Consider the following 22390-nt stretch of genomic DNA (forward strand, 5'->3'; position numbering starts at 1 on the left):
ACTTTTAGCATAAACAATTAAATAAAGTTAATGTCCGAGCCGTGGCTGATAGAAGCTGCAGTACAGACATTAACAAGTACAGCCGATCCCTTGAGCCACTGCCTTACGTGTTAATTTAGCTTGGATGGGTAGTACAAGGAGAGTTACTAAGGAATTCGAGCAACTATGGGAATAACTGTCAGAGATCAGTATTCTCCTCTGGCAGTTATCGTTATTGGCTCGCAGTTCTAGTTCTCTGGCAGTTATCGGGCTATCACCACAGATAACCTGGAAGTTGGTAATGGAATAACTGTGTGTCTAACGAAATGTGGTCATATTTCGAAACTCTTGGTGAAGAGTTTGCGAAATGTACTTTGTGCAGTAAGAAATTATTGGACAAATCAACGATGTCGAATTAAAAAAAAACATCTTCAGAAATCGCATTTAATTGTGAATTTCTCTTCACAAAGACCTTCGGAGCTAGATTTGGGTGAGTAATGAAAAATATATATTTATTGCAATTACGGTTATTTCAGTGCATGTATAATCATTTATTTTTTATTTTATTAATTTTTAAAAAAATAAGAGCATGCTATACAGTGTGGTGCTTTGTGCATTGTTACATGCAAGTTTTCATTTGTCATGACTACTTAAGCTGTCGATACCACCGCACCTGTTTGCCTTGACATTTTCAAACATTAAATTATGTTGCATATGGTGCTGGAATACTTAATTATTTAATTCGAAGTTATTGTTGCAGGTGTAATAACGATAGTACTAATAAAATGCCACTGTGTGACATATGTCGTCTGTGAGACTATTTAATATTTGAGTGCACTAACTACAATACGTATGTATAATATGTGTATCTGGAAGCTTCTGTAACTGTCTTCTCGCAATTATTAGTAACTAATCGGATAGCAGATTGTATCAGTGCTCATTCCTGTGTATCATTTGTCTTTAACCCTGACGATGCCGTGGGGGGGGGGAATTAGATACTGTTTCATATTTTAAAATTTTGAAAAGGATAATTGTTTTTAATGGAGTCTTCAACTGAATTCCATAAATGTTTTAAATTTTGTTGTTAAACTTAACCCAAAAATTTGACATGTTAATAGTACATGTGACTTTCCACAGTGACAGTCATATTGAATATTTTAAAGTTCAGGACCCTACTTATGCATCAGTATTTGTTTAAAATATGATAATATGTCAACAACAATTAAGATATTTTTTTAGGGTGGAAATACAGTACCCCCCCTTCCCCCCAATACACATTATTGAAAATGTGTTGGTGTTGTTAGGATTAAAGAAGAAACTTGAAGCTATAGTCATTACTAAAACTGAGTCAATTGTCAACTTGTATGAAGTAAATTTTCAAGCTGCACGTACCATGTAGAATACTGTACGAAAACATTGTAATATATATCACCAAACATAATATGGCATCATTTCTATTGTGCTTATGCTGATATGAAACCTATTTTTCTGTAGGTGAAACCCTTCCTGTAGAGGTGATCCTTGGCACCAGTAGTGTGGAAGAGGAGCAAGCTGCTCCAGCCCCCTCAATGCAGCAAGGTGTTCAAAGTTCTATGACATCGTACCTCTCCAAAAGGATCAGAGTGAATCAGAAAAAGAAGATAGATGGGCAACTTCTTCAGCTGTTCACTAAAGACTTCCAACCATTTTCAGTCATTGAAGATTCGTAGTTTCGTGCGGGCCCTTAATCCTGGTTATGAGTTACCAAGCAGGAAGCATATTTCAGATGTAATTCTGCAAGCAGCATACACAGCAGGAAAGGAGAGAGTGGTAGACAAACTGTCAGCTGCGAAGACAGTTTGTTTGACCACAGATTGCTGGACATCAGCAGCAAATGAAGATTACATGGCGGTGACAGGGCATTTTGTGTCTGAAGATTTCACCTTGCAATCTGTGTTGTTAGGATGTTCCCAATTCTCTGGTGCACATACTGCTTCGAATCTGTTGGCATCTCTAATAGGCATGACAGATAACTTCAGGCCGACAGACAAAGTTTTGCTGGTTGTGACGGATAATGCACCAAATATTAAAAATGCAGTATCCATTTTACAGTGGAAACACTTTGGGTGCTATGCACATACACTGAATCGTATTGTGCACAATGCACTAAAACATTTTTGTGTCAATTCAGCAGAAAGTCAAAACTATTTTAGCATTCTTCAAGAGAAGCTGCAAGGCAACAAAAAGACTGCTGACATACCAACAAAATAATGGGGCAGGTCATGTTAAAAAACTGGTGCAGGAGGTGCCAACAAGGTGGAACTCTACTCTGTGTGTGTTAGAGTGAATAGTTGAAGTTAAAGATGCAGTGAAGACTTCGCTTGTACTATTCACTGTTGATTTTGAACAACTGACAGACAAGGAATGGAACATCTGCTCAGAACTCTGCTCTGTGTTGAAGCCATTTGCACAGGTTTCAACACAGCTTAGTGCTGAGTCATATCCTACTGGCAGCCAAGTAAGTTAAGCAGCTTTTTTCTTGCTAAAATGTTAGCTGTGGTATTATGGCATAATCATTTCTGAGATATTGTACTGTTTGTGTTATATTGAAGAACTTATTCCAATTTTCAGGTTATTGTTCTGACAAGGGGATTATTATCAGCGTGTGCAGAACTTTTGAAGAGGCCATTTGACAGTGTGACAAGGACTGTCATTGAAGAATTAACAAAAGGCCTGAAGGACCATTTCCATAATGTAGAGATGAGCAAGTCTATAGCAGTAGCCACTCTACTAGATCCACACTTTAAATCTCTTGTGTTTGAAAGCCGAGTTGCAGCAGATAATGCAAAGAAGCAGCTTATTGAACTAGTAGCACAAAAGATGGGTGACAGAAGACTGACAAACACAGGCCAGAGCCATGAAACTGCGTCAACTTCAACCACCACTGATCCCTTGTCAGTATGGGGTGGCTATGATGCAAGTGTAAAATCAACACAGCACCAGGGCACTCCTCAGTCAGTTGCTATTGTGGAAGTACAAAGGTACATGGACAGCCCAGTTATTAGTAGACATGAGAATCCACTGGCATGGTGGCGTGGAAATCAATATATTTTCCCAAATATTTCTAAAGTGGTGAGGGAAAAATTCAACATAGTGGGCACTTCTGTGCCATGCAAAAGAATATTTTCTAAAACTGGTATCATTATAAATGAAAGGCGAACACGGCCGAAGGCGTCTAAAGTTGAAAAACTTATATTTCTAAATATGAACAGTACTAACTCCTGAATTTCCTGTTACAGGGTACTTGTTATTTATTGTATTTAATGAGAGATTACTGGTGATTTATACACCAAAATATGCTTTTCTTATCTTAGATGTTTGTTTCAGTAGTGGATTCGAGAGGCACACCAACACCAGCAGATGAGTCTCCATTTGATACTTGGGATATTATAACAGTAAGATAATTCTAGTTTGGGTACATTTTTGGCAGATTTGATCTCCCACTTAAAATGGAGATATAACTGTAGGGCATAGCATATATTTGTTATGCTACATTAAAAGAGTACTAGTGGTTTTGTGTTGAAGTGTTTAATGTATATTGTCAGTCAGTAAGTCAGAACACTTTGTTCCAGTTATAGCTCCAGAAGTCAGTCACCAGCAGCAGATGTCACACAGTTATAAAATGGGAAACTTGAAGAATAAGGTACTAGTGGTTTGGATACACATTTGGCAAATTTCGCCTTTCACTTAAAATGTAGGTACGGTTATAGTCCTTAAGAGTATACTGGTAAATGGTAACTCGGAACTCTTTGTTCCTGTTACAGCTCCAGAAGTCAGTCACCAGCAGCAGATGTCACACAGTTATAAAATGGGAAACTTGAAGAATAAGGTACTAGTGGTTTGACATTTGGCAAATTTCACCTTTATCTTAAAATGAAGGTACAGTTACAGTCCTTAAGAGTATACTGGCAAATGGTAACTCAAAGCTCTTTGTTCCTGTTACAGCTCCAGAAGTCAGCAGCAGCAGCAGCAGACGTCACACAGCCATAATGCGAGAAGCTTGAAAAATATTGTGGTAGTGGTTTGGATACATATGACATATTTCACCTTCAGTTTAAAATTGAAGTTTGTTTATATTGGCAGGTGGTAACTCTGAGCTCTTTGTTCCAGTTATGGCTCCGATAGTCTTCTAGCAGCAGCAAATGTTACACAGTCCTATAGAGGCAAACTTGAAGTATAAGGTAATAGTGTTTTGCATACAATGGCAAACTTGACCTTTCACTTAAAATGGAGGTACATTTGCACTGAGTTTAATGTTATGACACGTAAATGGATTAACAGTGATGTATATGTAAATACTGGAATTTGTAACTTAGAACTTAATTTCAGTATCGGCTTTGAAATTTGGTCACTGGATACAGCTATATTCTCTTTCATGTTGATAGCAGCAATCATCAGATTGCAATCCAGTTAAGTACCTGTGAGGCATGAGATGTCAAAAATACTTGTGGGTAATTGGTAGCCTGTGTCAAGGCATGTGGCACCTCAAAGTTTGTAAGTACAGTAGCATTTTGTTTCCTGCTTTCCTTAAAAATTGTTAGCTGTAGCATACATTCTGCCATTCAATTATTTTGAATTTCAAGTTTCTTAAAATGATACTGACATCAGTTTCATGTGTGTTAACACTAATCTGTATATTATTATTAATATATGCTGCTATTTTCCTCAGATGTTAACTGAAATTGTTTTATTGTAATGATAACAACACTTCAGCCTTTGCAAACTTGCAGTATAGGTTACCTGCTGAGAAATATTTACTGGAAGAAATGGTTTCTTGAATAGGACAGAAAGGAATACCACTGAAAATGCCAAACATGAATTGGTGAAACATCTTGTGCTCAATACTAAATTTCGTTTGCAAAACATGGAAGTTTTCCTATCTTTGTGGTGGAACACAATAAATTCTCATAATTTTGCTAGTTTGTATTCTAGAAAGGGTTTATCGGAGGTATTTAAATGTTAACTTCAAATCTAAAACTGCATCAAAAGATAAATTTCAGTAAATCTTAAACAAGTTTCAGTATCTTGCTTCACATGCTGGACCCTCCAACTATAAAAAACAGCTATTCAGATGTTAACATCCCAGAATTTGTGTAGAAGATATCCCTTACATTGTTAGTTTCATTGTGGTCACACTCTACAGTGTAGTGTTATCAGCATACATATAGAAGTTTGAAGAACATATTAAATTAATTGCTAGACATGCCTTAAGTGAATATGTTTACTACTAATGTGAATCAGCTAAGTAGTTGCTGCAAGTTTTTATGTTGTTTCTAAAGTGTCTTTAGACAAGGATATTTCTGCTGTTTGTTTCCTGTTCTTCTGTTTCAGATAACTACCCATATATGCAGCAACTGCTGAAGCAGCCTCTGGCAGTTTATTGAAGTTCCGTGAACAAAGTGTTGTGTGGTCTGTTTGCGTAAAGTGATAAAGAAAAATGTTAAAGTGTAATTGCATATGTAATTGTGTATATATTTAATCATTATTTTTGCTAGTTGTAAGATCTATTTTCATGTAAATCAGGACATTGTATAATAGGTAACAACTGAATGAGGCAGTGTAGCTATTAACAGCACTGACCTCATATTCGGGAGGATGGTGTTCGCTCTGTCTGGCCATCCTGATTCAGGTTTTCCGTGGTTTTCCTGGATTGCTAAGGCAAATGCCGGGATGGTTCCTTCATCAAGGCCACGGCTGACCACCTGTCCCACCCTTAAAGAGATCCTTTAAACATTCTGTATATACCCATATTTTGAATTATTGATGTTTGTTGTATTATGTTGAGATATTCTTGGATGAAATAAAAAAGTTTATACATTTGTATTTGTGGTCACATGTTAAATTACTGAGAAAATTGAAGAGTGGTTATGGCACCGAATTTCCATTCAGATGCATTGGGATCCTTTGCCTGTTTCAACATCCTGATTTACATTTTATGTGGGTTCTCTAAATTCCTTTAGGCAAATACTTTTGTTGGTTCCACTGAATAGGCCATGGCAGAGTACCTGCCATTTCCAATCTGAGGTTCTGCTCAGTCTCTGACATGTTAACTATTTATTCATTCTCTTTATAATGCTGTAATATGTTTAAAGTGTTCCATATCTTTGTGGAAAAGTCAGAATAAAATTGATCATCTCACAAGTACATACATTTGTGTTGGTTACCATTTTTACTTTAACTTATCTTCCTTCCTTTTGTTCCCTGTACTCTTAAGTTATTTGTTGAAAACCCATGAGCTCAAAGACGAGCACTTACTACCATTTTAGGATATATTTTATGTACAAATATGGTAATCTCTCATGTGGCATGGTAATGTGTCTTTGTTGAGGTGATATTACTGTCTCATGAACATAGGTGTCTTACATAGAACATACAGAAATTAAACAGCTGTGCAGTAATCTTGTAAGAATATATTTTAATTTTGGGGCAGGATAGGAAACTCATCTCAAGTGATACATGTATCACATCTCCTACCTTCTCAAGAAATGTATCAAAATTTGTGGCACTACTGTGAGCACAAACACTTGCTGTCTCATACATAGTATGGAAAGCTATGAAGTGTAGTAGTGTGTATGCAACATGTTAATATTTTCTAGGGATTTTAAACTTACTGAAATGCCTTGAGTACTGGCGGTGATCTAAAAATGGAACATAGTTGAGTATCTTCTCCAAGTATACCCCATCACTAATGCTTGGTAGCATCATGATGAAAAAGTGCCAGTGCTGTATCAGGTCAACTTGAATACAAAGAAACTTATGTAATTTGGTGAGACTTAGCTTTGTGGCATTAGCGAGAGAAAAATGAGTTTTCTAAATTTGTACACATCCATTGCAAATAGGCTTTTTTTCATTTAATTGGTTTTTGGCCATTGACTTTGAAACATTTTATACATAGTTTTGAGCATATCACTTTCATGCAGGAACATTGTCCAGTGTACACTTCAAACATATGTATTGCAATTGAAGCATTTCACGGAGGTATATTTGGCATGAATACAATATGCTTACAACAATAATCACGTCAGATACTTTGTTAGTGTATTTAAATAAAAGTATAGATTTACTTACATTTGGGCCTATTAGCACATGTGCATACTACATGAACGTTTATGAATAAAATATGCTTTTTTGTTTTCAAAGAGCTCAAGTCAGTTCATTTTCTATTATGTTAAGCAACACTGAAAAACTCTGTTAGGTGCACTCATTGCTACATTGAGGTTGTTATATGCAAGACTTAGCCCTTCATTTTGAGTGCTCATCTTGTCTTGTTCATTAATTAGTCTTACCTATTCAGACAGTTAACTGTCATGATATTAAACTGCAAAAAGATCAAAGCAAGCAGCTGGCACTGACAGATGAAGTGTTTCGAAAGGATTCGTATTATTGCCTCGTGTGAGACAGAAAAAAAGCAAAATGTGGAATCCACAGGTATAGCATTCCCCAGGAAAGGAAATTTTGTATTTCCTATAGATGGATACCTTAACAGGGACTGGCAGAGTAACTTAAGTAAAAAGTATTATTTCAGTTTTGACAGCACTTTACTGCAACAGTCAAGATCAGATTTCTGAAAACTTACTGCAAATTTGTATTACCTACACAATACCATTAATTCATACTCTCACAATCTGGATATCCAAAGAAGAATTGTATAAAAAGAGTTAAAAGGTATTGTAATGACATCTGAGACATTAATCCTTATGAGTTGTGAATCAATCATTCAGCACTGGAATTCTGTATACACATGAGAGATACACAACAAACTGAAGGCTTGGACACATGCATTCTCCCACTACAAAATCAAAACCCTCACTGTAGATTAGATTAACTTGTTTTTGTCCCAGGGACCCAAAAATGAGATGATTCTCATGGATGTGCAACATGTCAAAGTATAACATAAAGCATTTGAATATAATACTTACCACCATCATCATCTGTCACGAGATTGTCAAAATATGTAAATATATTGCAGTAAACTGGAGCTGCTAATATGTTCAGTATTAATACACTGCCAGAACAAAACATAGTTATCCACTTTTAATAAATTTATCACACACAGAATACCTGATCTTGACTGTTGTGACCAAGTGCTGTCGAAACTGAAATATGCTGGTAGCAGAATTTTTACTTAAGCTGGTCTAACAGTCCCTGTTAAGATATTCATCTATAGAGTAGGAGTTGCCTATCAAAAAGTCTTTCAAACTCTCAGTAAACCGTGCTTTATCTGAAACCAAGTTTTTAATGGTTGCTGGCAGTTTATTGAAAATGTGTGTTCCTGAATATTGAACCTCTTTCTGGTCCAAGGTAAGTGATTTTAGATCTTTATGTAGATCGCTGTTCTTATTCCTAGTATTGATACTATGTATTGTGCTATTGGTTGGAAATACTTGCAACAAATTTCATTAAGGAATAAATAAAATATAAAGCAGTGGTTAGAATATGAAGTTCCTTGAACAGGTTTCTACATGGTGTTCTTGAATTTATACCACAAACGATTTTTATTAGGCCTACACGCTTTTACATGCTAAAAACTTTTGTTCTGTTGATGAGTTACCCCAGAATATGATCCCTTATGACATAACAGAATAAAAGTATGTAAACTTTTTTACATTTGTGTCTCCTACATCTGACACCATTCTAACTGCAAATACAGACTTGTTTAGGAGCTTTAGCAATTCTGTGGTAAGCCCTTCCCAACTGAATTTATTATCGAGTTATAATCCCAGAAATTTAACACTGTCAATCTTTTCGATCTGCATGTCTTTATATGTTATGGGATTACAGAACCTTATGTCACAGGTCAAAGCAGACGGGTGGAATCGGATGCTTCCATTCATCCTATGTTATACACATGCTGCAGCTGGAGAAATCGAGCAGTTTTGCAACTAGCGTACTCACACTTTCAACCATATGACTATCTTGTAGAGGAGTAAACGAATCTTTCACATTACGTATATTTTTGTGTTGCATTACAAGGCAGTACATTTATTCTATTAAGTAAACAACACAAGAAATTAAGCTTCGAATTTAACCTAAAGTATTCAGTTTACATATTTCTTCAAACTTAAAAATGCTCATTGTTAACATTTTACTTAAACAGTGCTGTGGCGAAGTTCCACGTACTTTCTGTTGCAGCTGCGAGGATAATATTTCTAATAACGACTGATAACCTACATACATATAATACAAAACACTAATAATCGTTCTAACATCAACTAAAATACACCCAGAGTTAATTAGCTAAGGTTATGACACGATTCATACGACATTCCTGCCATTTCACACTACTCGCAGTTATACTGATAACTATTAACTAAACTGATGGATTCCAACTACGTCGTTATTTAACTGTTGGAGTATTCGGTATTCGCTAGCGAAAAATATTATAACCGTTAAAAGTAACGGTTATCAAAGAATAACTGGAACTGTGATAAAGGTTACTCCAGAATAACCGTTTGGCCTACCTCTATTGTGTTGTTTTTGGGGACTGGTATTGGTGCCGATGTGGTTGTAGTGTTGCATGTTGGCTGAGGCGCCTGTGTTGCTGTTGCAGTGGTTGTGTCGGGTGCAGAGATTCCACGGCCTGCTCCACTCCTTCAGGGCGTGTAGCGCAACAGGCCACGGGAACTCTGCTCCCAGCGGATGCACCTGTTTTTTTTCTTTTTTTTTTTTTCATTTCCCCCCAAAGGGGGCGGGCTGGCAGCAGCTTAGTACGCTGCTCTACAGCCTACAGACTTTTTTTTAAAAAAAAGGAAGAAGAAAGAAACAAGGAAAAACAGGTGATAAAATGGTGACTTAAAGTGTAAAATGGCGTAAAAATGCGGAAAGTTAAAACAGAAAGCAAAAGGGGTTGGCAATGTTGATAAAATACACAGGAATCAGACAAGAAACATAGTAGACACACAATTAAAAAACAGGGCGACAGTCTGGTTTCTGTTCGCAAGAGATAAAAATCACACCCAGCGACACTATGATGGCTGTTCGCTACACTTCCCAAAAGACACAACACGGAACACTCACTGGAAAAACACACACTGTAAAACACTGCACGAAAATGGCGGCACAAATATGGCACTCCTGAGCCAAAGGCAGATGGGGGGGGGGGGGGGACCTGGAGGAGGGGGAAAACAAGGAGGGAGGAGAGGAAAAAACGAAAAGGGGGGGGAACCAAGGAGGGAGAGGACTAATAAAGGGGGAGAAGGGCAGACGCGAGAGGGAATGAGAGGAGGCAGAGGAGGGAAATGTAAAAGGACTCGCGCGAGAGAAGGGGGCGAAGAGAGGGGAGGTGGGGAAAAAAGAGGATGGAAGGGGAGGAGAGGGAGCCCAGGAAAAGGACAGATGAAAGGAGGGGGAGTGAGGATCAGAGTTGATAGGAGGGATAAATGGAGGGAGAGAGGTCATCATCCGGAAGGGGGAGTTGATGGAAGCCACCTTGGGAAAGGAGATGTAGGGTGTAGAGATGGAGGGTAGGAGGGAGACAACAGTGAAGACATGGCAGGGGGCGGGGATGGGAGAGGAGAGGAGCAACCAGGGGGTGAGGGGGTTCTAGGCGGTGGGAGGTGTAGAGGATGCGGATATGTTCGAGGAATAGGAGCACATGGGGGAAAGGAATGAGATCATAGAGGATCCGCATGGGGGACGGGAGGCGTATACGGACGGCGAGGCGGAGTGCATGACGCTCAAGGATCTGGAGGGACTTATAGAATTTGGGGGTGGGGCAGATATCCAGGCAGGACTGGCATAACAGAGGATGGGACGGATTAAGGATTTGTAGGTGTGAAGAATGGTAGAGGGGTGCAACCCCCATGTCCAGCCAGAGAGGAGTTTGAGGAGTCGGAGGCGGTTGTGGGCTTTGGATTGGATGGAGCGGAGATGAGGGATCCAGGTGAGGTGACGGTCAATGGTGAGGCGAAGGTAGGTGAGGGTGGGGGTGAGGCGGACAGGACGGGCGCAGACAGTAAGGGAGAAATCCAGGAGCCGGAAGGAGCGAGTGGTACGACCTACGATGATTGCCTGGGTCTTGGAAGGATTGAGTTTCAGGAGCCACTGGTTACACCATGCAGCAAAAAGGTCAAGGTGATTCTGGAGAAGGCGTTGGGACCATTGGAGGGTAGGAGCGAGGGCGAGGAATGCGGTGTCATCAGCATATTGCAAGAGTTGTACTGGAGGGGGGGTTGGGGCATATCTGCCGTGTACAGGAGGTAGAGGAGAGGGGAGAGGACAGAGCCCTGAGGCACACCTGCAGAGGGGTAGAAGATATGGGAATTGGCATTATGGATGGTAACATAGGAGGGGTGGTGGGAGAGGAAGGAGGCCACCAGACGGATGTAGTTGATAGGAAGGGTGTAGGTTTGGCATTTAAACAGGAGACCGGGATGCCAGACACGGTCGTAGGCCTTTTTGAGGTCAAGGGAGACAAAAATGGTGGAGCGGATGCACCTTTTAAAATAGAGGTGGAGCCCCTCCACGCCCACACCGGCATGATGGCCAACACAAAAGGTCTACTGCCATCCCTGCATAAGGGTTAGTATTCACTAAAGTGAGGTGTCGCAGGATGTGGGTACTGCGATGTTTGCGTACGTCTGGTTAGGATTAACCATTAATACGCGCTCATCTGGAGATAGATTGGTCGAAATCTGACGAAGGGTAGCGGTTTGAAGGGCAGAGGAAAAAAAGTGTCAAGGCAAGAGCCAAGGGAAAAAAACCTCTGCGAAAGTTAGGTCGGGTGGTAAGAGCAGTAGCGGTTGTCTTGCTGCCTGCGATAGGTTGTGCAAGGATAGGCTTTGTTAGTACTGGGTATCATGCATGTCAATACCTTGACGTTGTGCGTTTGAGCTGCTCAGCGGTTGGCACTGGGTGCTGGTACAGAGTCCTCGTTCAGCGTCAGCAACCTGCAACAGTTAGGTTTGTTATCGATCTTGTGTCCAATAGGTTATATACCGGAGTCACAGTGTGAGAGAATGTTGGCAGATTGCTTGTCCATCTGTGGGCGAGCTCGTCGGTGTCCCTGCTGTGGCCTGTTGGTCGGCTTCAATAGCAGCTGGTAGTTGCCAGTCAGTGTTGCTGATATGCAGGGGCTTACCGACGTTTGTTGCTGTTTGCGTATGTTATTTTACCATAGGTGGCTATGCCCTAGCTAGCAGTGTCTTTGGCCGCTTGTGCTTCCACCTGTGGTTGTGATCGTAGTTTCCCAGAGTGAGGATGAAAGGATTGTTCGAGTGTCTCGAGTTCCTGTATAGTCGTGTGGCATGTTTTTTGAATACTTCCTTGAGGGTATCAAGGTGGTATTCATGGTGAAGATCCACGGTGCGTGTGTTGTGTGGAGCGTTGCTAATGATTCGTAGCACCTTGTTCTGTATGATCTGCAGGCGGCGCAGTTGTGTAGGAGCTGCATATCCCCAGACGGGAGCTGCATACGTCATCAGAGGTCTAATCAGTGTCATGTATATGGACCTCGACACCCTCCTATTTAGTGTGCTTTCCCTGTTGAGCATTGGGTAGAGCTGTCTGAGCCTCGTGTGCACTCGGTTGGCAACGTATTCGATGTGGTCCCCCCATGTAAGTTTCCGGTCCAGCCAGACACCAAGGTACCTGACTTTCTCTCGAAAACGTATTGGGCGTGTATGTAGTGTTATTGGTCTACAGTGTTGGTGTTTGCGCAGTAGTTTCGGTCTGCGTGTGAACAGAACTGCTTCGCACTTGTCGACGTTTACTTTAATATACCATCGCTCCAACCAAGGCTCAGCTGTTCTGAGTGCTGTCTGTATTCCTGAATTGATGTTCGACGGTTTCCAGTCTTGCGCGAGGATGGCTGTGTCATCCGCGTAGACGGCGAACATCGTGTTTTGTGTCACTGGGAAGTCATTAATGTACAGGTTAAACAAGATGGGCCCTAGGATGCTCCGTTGGGGTACTCCAGCTTGGATACCGTGTTGTGTTGATTGTTTATCCTGCACGTTAGTGTTGAAACATCTGTTCGTGAGATATGAGTGTATGAGAGATACAAGTCCGTCCAGGAAACCAGCTTCGCTTAGTTTGTGTATGAGTCTGTTGTGCCAGAGACGATCGAAAGCCTTTTCGATGTCTAGGAACATGGCCCCTGTGGCTTTGTTCATGTTGTAGCCGTGTGTTATATGTTCGACTACACTGAGGAGTTGTTGTGTTGTCGAATGGTGATTCCTAAAGCTGAATTGCTCTGGTCTTATGGTGTCGTTGGCGATGCAATGCCTAGTGATACGTTTTAGTATTACCTTCTCAACAATCTTGCTGAGCGAACACAGCAGACTGATGGGTCGGTAATTTTGTGGGAGGGAGTGGTCTTTCCCTGGCTTTCTGAACATCAGGACCTTGGCCGCCTTCCAAAAGTCAGGGAAGTGTTGGTGTGTCAGGATGGCATTCGTTAAGTGTGTGAGGTATTCTACGGCTTTATCCGTGAACTCCTGGAGGACACGGTTTTGAATGCCATCAGGCTCAGGGGCTTTTCTAGCATTGGTGTGCTTGATAGCCCATGTGATTTCATTTGTGCTAGTACGTCTTATTTCGTTGCGCGAGGGCTGGGCTACAAGTCGTGTAACCTCCTGGTCCGTTTCAAGTGTGAATGCTGTGTCTGAAGGAACCAGATTCGGCATGAAGGACGCTGCAAGTGTTGTGGCCATAAGCTCTGCCTTTTCCGTCGCGGAGTAGGCTGGGCCGTCTGGTCCTTGTAACGTGGGACTGTAATGTTTCTCCCTAGTGAAGTGTCTGGCCAGCTGCCACACGCCAGGACGTGTGGTATCCAACCCAGCGAGTTTCTGTCCCCATTGCTCATTTCTGAATGTTTGTATTTTATTCCGTATTATGCCCTGGAGTCTGTTAACGTTTATAGCACGGGCACCTGGTGTGCTGCCAGTATCTCCTGAGGCGGTTCCTCATTGAGATAATGCCCAGGATTTCCTGGGGCAGGGCCGTCGAGTGTTATCTTGCTGTTGTAAATGGAATGGCGTCAGTCATTGCGTCTTGGACGGCAGTTGTGAGAGCCTCCACAGCCTCATTGATTTGCTGTGTGTTGTTAATTTCGTGGGTGTCAGGAATGCGATTATCAAGCATTTCCTTGAAGTGTCCAATTCGCACGCTTGCAGTTAGGCATGCTGTGTGGCTCCATGTCCTGCAGTGTCTCTTCCATGCATACACCTTTTTTTTTTTTTTTTTTTTTTTGCTTTATTGTGATTTCATGCCCCTGCCCCATATGGGCAGGGGAGGGCTGTCAGCAGCACAATCCGCCGCTCTTCAGCCGAGTGACATGATAACTAAAACAAGAATAAATTAATACATACATAAGGAGATAAAAAAGGGGAACATAAAACAGAGTAAGGGGAGAAAATGGAGGTAAAAATACACTGTCATGTAGAAGTTCATTGGGAACAGTTAAAAAAGGCACCAGAAAGTTAAAAAACACAGTTGGCGATTCTTAAAACACAGAGAAGACACTGGACGCGCATGCACAGGTTAAAAGTTGGCCACAGTATTAAAAACACTCCGAAACAACACACTTAAAACCCACTTGGAGCACACACGACGAAGAATAAAACTACCAGGTGGGACCTGCCGAGGGAAAGGTCAGAGAGGATGGAAAAGGAGGGGAGAGCATGGGGCAGCTGGAGAAGCAGCGGGATGAAGAGAGGAGGGGCAACCGTGGGTTCACGAAGAGGCAGGAGACACATGGGGCGGGAGAGGAAAAGGGAAGACAGGGCAGGAGGGAGTGCAGAGACACTGAAAGAAGGCACAAGAGATGGACGGGGAGTAGGAGGGGAAATCCGCTCAGAAGGAGGGAGGGGGAGGAGAGGGAGCCCTGAGGAGGAGGCGGGAAGAGGGGGTTAGAGTTGGTAGGAAGGGTAGATGTCAGGGCGAAGCTCATCATCCGGGAGTGGTAGACGGTGGAAGTTGTGTTGGGAAAGGAGATGGAAGGTGTGGAGATGGAGAGAGGGAGGGACACAACGGTAAAGGTGCGGCAACTGGTTGGGAGTGGAGAGGAAGGGAGACACCAGGGGGTGAGGGGGATCAAGGCGGCGGACAATATATAGTGTGCGGATGTGTTCAAGGAAAAGGAGAAGGTGGGGGAAGGGGATGAGGTCATAGAGGATGCGCGTGGGGGACGGAAGGCGGATGCCGAAGGCGAGGCGGAGTGCATGGCGTTCGAGGATTTGGAGGGCTTTATAGAACCGGGGAGGGGCGGAAATCCAAGCGATGTTGGCCTAACAAAGGATGGGGCGGATCATGGATTTGTAGGTGTGAAGGATGGTGGAAGGATGCAGACCCCACGTCATGCATACACCTTTTTTGTTTTTTCTTTATTGTATTTCAATTCCCCATCGGGGCGGGCTGGCAGCAGCATATGCGCTCATACAACTTCAGGAGGCGTGAAATTTATAGGCTGCAAGACTACTGACAGCTGACGAGTTGAAACCAATCCAATGAAATTTATTATTATTATTTGTCCATCAACACTGCATACCTTAAATTTAGCAATTTACTTGGCTTTTCAATATCAATAAATATGAAATAAACCGATATAACACACATTTTGGCGTAAAATCGCCTACCCTGTTCAGTCATCATAGTGTTTCTCAACAGCAATACGAGATGGCAGCACGGATACCAACACTGGAGGATTCAGAACTTGTGTTCTGTGATCAAAGAGCTCCCACGGTCTCTCTGTATTTTCCAACGAGTTAAATTTAACACGTTGGTGTTTTCCATATCTTTGGCTCTGTTGTAAACAGTATCCATCATTCCAACTAGTATTTTCGCAATGCACATGATAGTAGAGTGCATTTATCACCTATTTTAATAAATATGTGTCGAGATAAAAAGGAAAATTTAGGTACACTGTACATGTCAAGCAAGTTTCCGACTTTATCTGTACTTACGTCTACAAGTACACTTATGCAGAAACAGGTGTATTTATTTACTGGGACATCTGGTACCAGAATTAAAATAATTATGAATTATATTCAATAAGAAGCAAAAAGAATCTTGCAGAAACTGTTACAAACATCTTAATATTTTGATGTTTCCATGAATGTGTATAATATTGAAGACCTTTGTAACTGCGTTGAAGTATCTTCGTATGTTCAATAATATTGTCAAACTATCAATGTATTGATAGAGCATATTGACATATTTCCAGTTTTAGAAATATTGATGAGCTGTACTGATGGGCCTCAAAATATTTTTAGTATTGTCAATACATACTGAATGTGTGAGGTCAAATTTTGACTGTTTGACAATATTCTCCCCTCAGTTGTTGATAGAGCTTCATAAACCAGTCACACGGCGTTAAATAATGTGCACTGTTGATTTTTTTTAATTCGCCATTGTGTGTATCATACCACAGATTCAATTTTTAAGCACACAAAAAAATTTTTATAGGCGTACGCAAAGGTAATCAATAATCTACATCTACACCTACATTTATACTCCGCAAGCCACCCAAGGGTGTGTGGCGGAGGGCACTTTACGTGCCACTGTCATTACCTCCCTTTCCTGTTCCAGTCGCGTATGGTTCGCGGGAAGAACGACTGTCTGAAAGCCTCCGTGCGCGCTCTAATCTCTCTAATTTTACATTCGTGATCTCCTCGGGAGGTATAAGTAGGGGGAAGCAATATATTCGATACCTCATCCAGAAACGCACCCTCTCGAAACCTGGCGAGCAAGCTACACCACGATGCAGAGCGCCTATCTTGCAGAGTCTGCCACTTGAGTTTGTTAAACATCTCCGTAACGCTATTGCGGTCACCAAATATCCCTGTGACGAAACGCACCGCTCTTCTTTGGATCTTCTCTATCTCCTCCGTCAACCCGATCTGGTACGGATCCCACACTGATGAGCAATACTCAAGTATAGGTCGAACGAGTGTTTTGTAAGCCACCTCCTTTGTTGATGGACTACATTTTCTAAGGACTCTCCCAATGAATCTCAACCTGGTACCCGCCTTACCAACGATTAATTTTATATGATCATTCCACTTCAAATCGTTCCGCACGCATACTCCCAGATATTTTACAGAAGTAACTGCTACCAGTGTTTGTTCCGATATCATATAATCATACAATAAAGGATCCTTCTTTCTATGTATTCGCAATACATTACATTTGTCAATGTTAAGGGTCAGTTGCCACTCCCTGCACCAAGTGCCTATCCGCTGCAGATCTTCCTGCATTTCGCTACAATTTTCTAATGCTGCAACTTCTCTGTATACTACAGCATCATCCGCGAAAAGCCGCATGGAATTTCCGACACTATCTACTAGGTCATTTATATATATTGTGAAAAGCAATGGTCCCATAACACTCCCCTGTGGCACGCCAGAGCTTACTTTAACGTCTGTAGACGTCTCTCCATTGATAACAACATGCTGTGTTCTGTTTGCTAAAAACTCTTCAATACAGCCACACAGCTGGTCTGATATTCCGTACGCTCTTACTTTGTTTATCAGGCGACAGTGCGGAACTGTATCGAACGCCTTCCGGAAGTCAAGAAAAATAGAATCTACCTGGGAGCCTGTATCTAATATTTTCTGGGTCTCATGAACAAATAAAGCGAGTTGGGTCTCACACGATCGCTGTTTCCGGAATCCATGTTGATTCCTACAGAGTAGATTCTGGGTTTCCAAAAACGACATGATACTCGAGCAAAAAACATGTTCTAAAATTCTACAACAGATCGACGTCAGAGATATAGGTCTCTAGTTTTGTGCATCTGCTCGACGACCCTTCTTGAAGACTGGGACTATCTGTGCTCTTTTCCAATCATTTGGAACCTTCCGTTCCTCTAGAGACTCGCGGTACACGGCTGTTTAGAAGGGGGCAAGTTCTTTCGCGTACTCTGTGTAGAATCGAATTGGTATCCCGTCAGGTCCAGTGGACTTTCGTCTGTTGAGTGATTCCAGTTGCTTTTCTATTCCTTGGACACTTATTTCAATGTCAGCCATTTTTTCGTCTGTGTGAGGATTTAGAGAAGGAACTGCAGTGCGGTCTTCCTCTGTGAAACAGCTTTGGAAAAATGTGTTTAGTATTTCAGCTTTACGCGTGTCATCCTCTGTTTCAATGCCATCATCATCCTGGAGTGTCTGGATATGCTGTTTCGAGCCACTTACTGATTTAACGTAAGACCATAACTTCTGAGGATTTTCTGTCAAGTTGGTACATAGAATTTTACTTTCGAATTCACTGAACGCTTCACGCATAGCCCTCCTTACGCTAACTTTGACATCGTTTAGCTTCTGTTTGTCTGAGAGGTTTTGGCTGTGTTTAAACTTGGAGTGAAGCTCTCTTTGCTTCGCAGTAGTTTCCTAACTTTGTTGTTGTACCACGGTGGGTTTTTCCCGTCCCTCACAGTTTTACTCGGCAATGACCTGTCTAAAACGCATTTTACGATTGCCATGAACTTTTTCCATAAACACTCAACATTGTCAGTGTCGGAACAGAAATTTTCGTTTTGATCTGTTAGGTAGTCTGAAATCTGCCTTCTATTACTCTTGCTGAACAGATAAACCTTCCTCCCTTGTTTTATATTCTTATTAACTTCCATTTTCAGGGATGCTGCAATGGCCTTATGATCACCGATTCCCTGTTCTGCACATACAGAGTCGAAAAGTTCGGGTCTGTTTGTTATCAGTAGGTCCAAGATGTTATCTCCTTGAGTCAGTTCTCTGTTTAATTGCTCGAGGTAATTTTCGGATAGTGCACTCAGTATAATGTCACTCGATGCTCTGTCCCTACCACCCGTCCTAAACATCTGAGTGTCCCAGTCTATCTCTGGTAAATTGAAATCTCCACCTAAGAATATAACATGCTGAGAAAATTTATGTGAAATGTTTACGATGTTTACAATGGTTGACGGAGGATGCTGTATGACATACTGCCAACAAGGTTGAGTTTTTCCAGGGCACGCAGTACTTCGGTACAGTGGGATAACTGCAACCAACATGTAAAAATTCAATACATTATATACAAACGATACTGGTAAATTCTTTAATGTGTCATCAAAACCATGCTCTGATCAAAAAAATTAAAAATTCTATGAACATCAGGAAGCCTATTTTCAGCATTATTAGGAATGAAACAAATAAACTTGGCAAGCCAAATCATATTTACCAAGTAGATGACAGTAGTAGTGAGACAGATGATGTTTTAACATCAGACCACTGGCCACAAAATTCTGTGAATTCTTCCTGACACTGGACGATTGAAAATATATCCATTAGATTTCTTTAGACTTTGTCTGCTCCACTAGCAGACAGTAGTTTTACCATATCAAGTTGTCAATGAGGTCATAAATTTCTGTAGGTCACTAAAAAGTAATTGTGCCAACTGGAATCTTGAGTTATCTTTGTAATCATTTGATGAGCCACGATATATTTCCTGAAAGACGGAATCTGCATTAGTAATATTTATTTAGGAAATTCGAATAAGCAGGTGACTTCTGTTATAGACACATCTCCGTACTCCTTGTGGTCTCAAAACAATTTGAGAAGGTAACTTGTAACAAAATGTTAAACTACCATTCTGATAATAACCTTTAACAGAAGCTTACTTTGACTTCTGTAAAGTCTTTTCTGTAGTGATATCCAGGTATTATGTCAAAACTCCATACTAGTATAAATAAACAAGGAAAATTAGTCTGTTGGTGCTTGATCTTAACTACACTTTGTGTAGTCCATACAGTTCTTCTAGGAAAAAGAAAATGTCATGGCATTATATGTATTCCCTTTGCATGGCTGGAGTCGTACCTTAATTATAGGAAAGAGGGGGACCATATTAACAAATTATGTCACAAGACTAGCACTATATTTAAAGTGGGAAATCTTGAATTATAGTTTCATGCAAGGTTTGACAATTAGCCCACTCCTGTTGTTGACCTACATAAATGATTTACCATGGACGTTACAAGACTATTAAAAAATTGTGATATTTGCTACTGAAAAAATAATCTGCTTAAGGGCTCAAACACACCCATACCAGATGCCACCAGGAGAATTATGTAACAGGCTTACAATTACTTAAGGCTTAATCTTTCAAAGACTCATACTTGCATTCCCAAACAGATAAAAGTGATGCCCAGGTATCTTAAGTAGAGATCAGTGAGCACACTCTGGCTGAGGCTCCATATATGGAGTTCATAGATGATGATGATGATGATGATTATGTTTGGTTTGTGGGGCGCTCAACTGTGTGGTTATTAGTGCCCATACAAATTCCCAACGTTTGCTCAGCCCAGTCTCACCACTTTCATGAATGATGATGAAATGATGAGGACAACACTAACACCCAGTCATCTTGAGGAGTTCACAGACATACAGGTGGCACAAGTACATGATTAAGTTAGACAGACATTTCAATTCAGCTTAGAACTCTCTCTCACTGTGCTGACCTGGAGACAGGATTTCTAAAATATTTTGCATGCCTTCACTCAGTACTGCTCTATGCCATACTCTTGTGGGGCTATCCCGCTGAGGTAAAAAAGTACATTTTTATTCTGCAGAAGCATGTGGTAAGAATATAATGTAAAGTTGATTAAGCAACCATCTTGCAGAAACGTCTTTAGGGAGCTAGGAATTGTTTGTTACACTAACATGCCAATGCATTTACTTCCTAATGACATTTGATGGCAAAAACAAGTTAGATTTTAAAATGAACTGTTCAGTTCACAATGACAATACTGAAAGTAAAAGTAGAAAGTTCAGTCACAATAATGTGAGCACCACCTATATTTGATGCCAACATGCAATAACCACTCACAGATGGCAGGGTATGTAAAGCTTGTTGGTGGGACTAGGAAAATAATGCAGTCATTGTTATACCGTGGTAACGGAGCGATTTCTCTGAGGCCCAAAAGGGCATTATCATTGGCTTTTGGACCAAGGGTGTAAGCATTTCCAAAATGGCTGAGTTTGGAAACTGTCTGTGTGCTAATATGGTTAAAACATACTGTGTATGACAAAATGGTACAGGCATCTGTGGTGCACCACAGGCCATAGGTGACAGAGCTGAACAATGGCTGTGGCGATGTATGTGGGTGAATAGATGAGCAACTGTTGAGGAACTGACCATCCAGATGAACCAACGGGCTGCAAACAGTGCCTCCTCAATGACTGTTCAGCAAACTTTGCCATGTATGGCTCTCCGCAGCAGATGCAGATTGCCGATATATTGTTGGTGTCAAAGGCTGGAATTTGCACACCAGTACTCCAACTGGATATCCACTAAGTGGTGACAGACGGCCTTTTCAGATGAATCAAAGGCTGGAATTTGCACACCAGTACTCCAACTGGATATCCACTAAGTGGTGACAGACGGCCTTTTCAGATGAATCACATTTTATGCTCTGTGGGATTGAAAGCAAACACTGTGCAACAATTGTTGGAAGGGTCCGGGCCAAAGGAGGGAGTGTTATGGGCTGAGAAGTGTCTTAGTGGCATTCCCTGGGAGATTTGATCATTCTGGAAGGCACAGTTGATCAACACAAGTATGCATCTCTCGTTGGAGATCATTTTCACCCAAACATGAACTTTGATTTTCCTAATGATGATGGCATCTACCTGCTCGACAATGCAACATGTCACATGGCTCGCATGTACGTGTGCAGTTCAAAGAGTGTGAGGATAAGATTACCATATTCCCCTGACCACCAGACTCTCCATATTTGAACACAATCAAGAATCTGTGGGACCACTTTGATCTTGCTGTTTGGTTCGTGAATCCTCAATTAAAGAATCTAGTGCAGCTGGTGATGACACTGGAGTTGGTATGGCTCCACATTCCTGTTGGTACCCTCCAGAACCTCACTGACTGTTCCTGCACATTTTACAGCAGTCCGTGCTGCAAAAAGGCTATTCAGGCTTTTGAGAGGTGGTTGTATTAATGTGACAGTATAGTGTAATTTCCACAGAGTCTATGCATCCCTATTTAAGGTTTGGTACACATGTTTTATAGTCTGGTGTAAGAGTGTATGGTATAACCCCATGCAGGAAACTGAAAATCCCCATATATTAAAAAAAAAGAGAGAGGATTATTAACCACTTCCATAAATTATCACAATAATTTGACAACAGGATGTAAATTCTAGTTAACATTAGTGTTCATGTTAAACATGTATACAACATTTCCAGTGTACAGATGACCATAGTGGTCACTGAAATCAGTAAATTGACATAAACACTGAACATAAAGTATTATATAAAATCAGCAAATCTGAGTAATGTAGGGGGAGATCCAATGAGTTTATTCAAAGTAACTCTTTTTCTATTATAAAATAATATATTCATTATAAAGTTATAAAATTATGTTATTATAAAGTAATCTAGAAGCAATTCCCATAATTATCAGTGTAAGTTAT

General features: G+C 41.0%; 1 long non-coding RNA gene across 1 annotated transcript; it reads left to right on the top strand.

The window, feature by feature from the left end:
- The first annotated feature begins 3010 nt into the window (after positions 1–3010).
- LOC124721113 lies at positions 3011–3839 on the top strand. Its single transcript, XR_007006271.1, has 4 exons — positions 3011–3258; positions 3346–3413; positions 3591–3661; positions 3783–3839. It is a non-coding gene; the product is annotated as an uncharacterized LOC124721113 (long non-coding RNA).
- Positions 3840–22390: the final 18551 nt, after the last annotated feature.

The sequence above is a fragment of the Schistocerca piceifrons genome, chromosome X (assembly GCF_021461385.2).
Source record: "Schistocerca piceifrons isolate TAMUIC-IGC-003096 chromosome X, iqSchPice1.1, whole genome shotgun sequence".
NCBI lineage: Eukaryota > Metazoa > Arthropoda > Insecta > Orthoptera > Acrididae > Schistocerca > Schistocerca piceifrons.